At 42.8% G+C, this 4,659-nt stretch overlaps 1 pseudogene; it reads left to right on the top strand.

The window, feature by feature from the left end:
- Nucleotides 1-2,765: 2,765 nt before the first annotated feature.
- On the top strand, nt 2,766-2,883 carry LOC126237880 (5S ribosomal RNA; annotated as a pseudogene).
- Nucleotides 2,884-4,659: the final 1,776 nt, after the last annotated feature.

Here is a 4,659-nt window from a genome sequence, read left to right as displayed (position 1 = left end):
CCACTCATCCTTGTCACTCTAGAGAAAGTGTCTGCTATGACATTTTCAGTACCTCTTATACTGGGTGATTATAACTAAAGTTAAACTTTCAAAAAGTTGTAGAAATAACACCACTGCTCAGAATGACGTCAAATTGCAACGGAATATTATCGGAGAAGGGGGAAAAGGTATGACAGAAGAAAAATAAATAGTTACAAAATGTATGCATCATAATTTAATAGTGGCGGACTACAAATGACTAATTAACCATACAACAGTGCCTAAGAAGTACGTTTGACGTTAAACAAACTGTACTACTCAGTGTGCATAGATGTACAGGTGTGATACTGTTAGTTACGTAAGACCATCTACCACGCTAAGGTAATATCACATCGGATGGAAAAAATCGGATTTTAAGTGTCCTGAAGCCAAAAACGGCATAGAAGCATCACTCACGTCGGTTTTTAATTGTCCTGACGCCAAAAACCTCATAAAAAGGACGAATCAAAATCAAATCCGCATATTAATTTCAGTGTGACTGGCGTAAAACATGTTTAATATGCTGTCCACCACTTTCTGCAACAACTTGAAATCGAGAAACTGCATGTTCCACAACTGATCGAAGTGTTTCCGGGGTCACGTTCAGAATGTGTTGCGCAATGCGTGCCTTCAATGCAGCTAATTTTGCAATCGGAACACTGAACACATCTTTGAGATAGCCCCATAGCCAGAAGTCACACGGATTAAGATCAGGTGATCGGGACGGCGAGGCTGTAGGGAAACTGCATCTGAATTTCCGAAATGGTCTTTCAGTAGCTGCTTAACAGGATTTGCAATGTGCGGAGATGCGCCATCTTGCATAAAAATGATCCCATCCACACATCCACGCAGTTGGAGGGCTGGAGGACGTGATTGCGCAAAAGACACTCACAGTGCTTACCAGTGACGGTACAGGTAATAAGACCGGAAGCACCTGTCTCTTCGAAAAAATATGGCCCTTTGATAAATGATGAGGCAGATGTGTGTGAAATGCTATGGGACTTAACTGCTAAGGTCCACAGGTCCTAAGCTTACACACTACTTAACCTAAATTATACTAAGGACAAACACACACTAATGGCCGAGGGAGGACTCGAACCTCCGCTGGGTCCAGCCGCACAGTCCATGACTGCAGTGTCTGATAAATGATGCCGTAAACCCACAACACACAGTGAATTTTCAGGATAAAGTGGTACTGGTTGATTTGCATGTGGATTTTCCGTTGCCCATATTCGACAATTCTGCGTATCTATATATCCTGTCAGATGGAAGTGGGCTTTGTCTGTCCACAAAATCTTCCACGGTCAATCATTGTCCGATGGGAGCAAGAAATTCTAAAGCAAATGTCTGTCTTGCAGGCAGTTCGTGCAGGCAGCAACTTGAGCATATGGGTAAGTGTGAATGGATAGCAAAGAAGGATGTTTCGTAGAATTTTACGCGCCGTGCTGACAAATATGTCCAATTTTCGGGCAATTGTCTGTGCACTACACATTTGCACATCACCACTGGTCTCCTCCTGTAATGCTGTGACCACTGCTTCCACTGACGTCGAATCAATTCGTTTCCTCTCTCTACTAGGTTGCACACCAAAAGAATCCGTCTTTTTGAATTTCCAAATCATTTTCTCCAGACTCACGACAGTCATCAGACCAACGCCTTTTTTCGAAGCCTTCAGTGTCCGGAACTTCTGCAGAGCTGCGTGTGCACAGTCATCCTTATTGTAATACAGCTTTACTAGCAGAGCGTGATCCTCCATTGAGACAATCATGGCTAACGCTGCATACGAGAAAGGAGGAAAAGCTGTGTACCCGGCGTGTTTATACCAACTTCAATGGGTCGTGCGCATGACAGGTGTTTCATTTGCGTATTCTGACACATACAGCGTCCTATTGATCATATTTCACACTACTTTTTTTTCTTCTTCCATACGTTTTCCTCCTTCTCCAATAATATTGCGTTGCAATTTAACGTCGTTCTGACCAGTGTTACTTCTACAGCGTTTCAAAGTTTAACTTTAGTGATAATCACCCTGTATACCTGTATTTGACACTGCAGCAAATACAGCGACAACTTAGCAAGCCTACTACACCACAACCTACAAGTTATACGAAAACTCAATGCCTAAACATAATAAAGAAACATCAGTCAGCAGCTACACAGAAAACATTTATTTCGTCCACTTTGCCATTTCGACAGTTTCAACTATGGTCTTCGCAAGTGAAATAGACTCTAATCATTTGTAAGCCAATGCCAAAATAAGGATTCGACAGGAGTGTACTTTGCTGCAGGATCAATAAAATAGAGTGCCATCGCTGAAAATATATGATATGTGCAATGAGTAACAAACAATTAATTGTCAAATCGCAACCCTGCATATATTGTGTCTCACGAAAGTTAGTACGTTGGTTGACTTTCGTCACAGATACCCCATACGATCTGCAGTTTGACAGTTAACTGTTTGTTACTCAGCCGGCCGCAGTGGTCTCGCGGTTCTAGGCACTCAGTCCGGAACCGCGCGACTGCTACGGTCGCAGGTTCGAATCCTGCCTCGGGCATGGATGTGTGTGATGTCCTTAGGTTAGTTAGGTTTAAGTAGTTCTAAGTTCTAGGAGACTGATGACCTAAGATGTTAAGTCCCATAATGCTCAGAGCCATTTTTTTTGTTTGTTACTCATCACAATATACACCTCTAGCGGTGTCACTTTATTTTATTGATACTTGTTTTAATGTTGGCTTATCAATTATAAGGCAACGGCCTTGTCGCAGTGGATACACCGGTTCCCGTCAGATCACCGAAGTCAAGCGCTGTTGGGCGTGGCCTGCACTTGTGTGAGTGACCATCCGGGACGTCATGCGCTGTTGCCATTATTCGGGGTGCACTCAGCCTCGTGATGCCAATTGAGGAGCTACTCGACCGAACAGTAGCGGCTACGGTCGAAGAAAACCATCATAATGACTGGGAGAGCGGTGTGCTGACCACACGCCCCTCCTATCCGCATCCTCATCTGAGGATGACACGGCAGTCGGATGGCCCCGAGGGGCCACTTGTGGCCTGAAGACGGAGTGCTTATCAATTATTAGAACCTATCTCGTTTTTTGGTGATAGCAACTGAAACTGTCGAAACCAGTCAAGTGAATCTAACAAAGATCTTCTGCTGTCGACTACTGAATTTTTTAATCTTTGTTGAAACATTTTGCAACTGCTGACCTACAGGTACATGCAAAATCACAACACTCAATGCCTTCTGATCTGTGAATACAGAGTAGCATAACCCCAACACCACAACGAGGGCTTCCAGTTCAGACACTACACGAATCCTCTCTGATGCTGTCAATGTTCGGCTACCATATGAAAACTGTCCTGTGCTATATCGCTCCTTGTGGGTACGTTTTGAAACACTCCCACTCTCGCTCCATAGCCACATGCATCAGTAACGATAGACTGCTTTTGAATGGTGGGGACTGCTTATTTTTCTATCATCTTCAGCTTCTCATCGTCTGGTGCTACTCCCTTTTCCCTAATAATATGTCCCAATAGCTTTAATTGCTTCTTGACAAATACTGATTTTGCTAGCTTTACCTTCATCCCACACCTTGTCCAAAGCAGACAGTACCTCATTGAACAGAGTACAATTCTGCTCCCTTCTTTTGCTTGAAATCAAAATATCATCCACATAAACACTAATCGTAATCAACGAAGTACTACCTTAAACTTTATCCATTACCCAAATAAAAACATATACCGTCACATTCAAACAAAAGGGTACCACTCGAAACTGATAACATTTTCGCTTGTAAAGGAAGACTGTGTATCTTCTTGACCCTTCTGCAACGTTTACATTCCAGTGGTATCTGAGAGTAATGTCTAGCGATCTTAAGTAGTTGGTTCCATAAAACTTTGGCATCGTTTCCTCCATATTGCCTTGCCTACCATACTGCCATATCACAATTTCATTCAAATGTAGTGTATTAGTCACTATTCATATAATTCCATCTTCATTCCCCACAATTATTAAACGATTGTTAAACACATTTTGGCACCGGTCAATGATCCCCATTGCGGCGGGGCGGGGTCTGTCGTCTGTGTTGCTGTTAACGCTATCGTTCAGTCCACCTACCTAGATAGGATGTCCCTTCACTCTGTGGTCGTAAATACGTGCTAGGCAGTGTAAAGCAACGTTGATGAAACCACTATTTAGTTCCTACCACCCAGAGGCCGCGTAACTCTAGTTGAAACTCAGTTCCTGAAAGTTCATGGTTAAAAAATCGGGCGTTTGGGATATTCAGTCTACATGCAGAAAAGCGTTTAAAACTCGATTAACCCCGTTTTTTTTATCTATATTGAAACACATGAAATGGCTATCAAATCCGTATTTACTATGGTGAAATGTTATCATTGAATGTTCACTGTCTGTATAACAACTATTCACTCGAAAAGCTAATTTTAGCAAGTCCGACCCGACTAATTTTCACGTTTTACCAGCACAGGCCGACAACTATTCACGAGCTAAACATTCGTTCGTTTCAGTGGTATTCATAAGCATTGCTTGACAAAATATTCCGTACGGAGCCTGAATCACGCCACGCGGAGTTCTTACTACGACCAGAAAGTTCACACGGTCATATCTCTCGAACTATTTA

Source organism: Schistocerca nitens, chromosome 2 (genome assembly GCF_023898315.1).
Source record: "Schistocerca nitens isolate TAMUIC-IGC-003100 chromosome 2, iqSchNite1.1, whole genome shotgun sequence".
Lineage (NCBI taxonomy): Eukaryota > Metazoa > Arthropoda > Insecta > Orthoptera > Acrididae > Schistocerca > Schistocerca nitens.
This window is presented reverse-complemented; position numbering and strand designations above follow the sequence as displayed.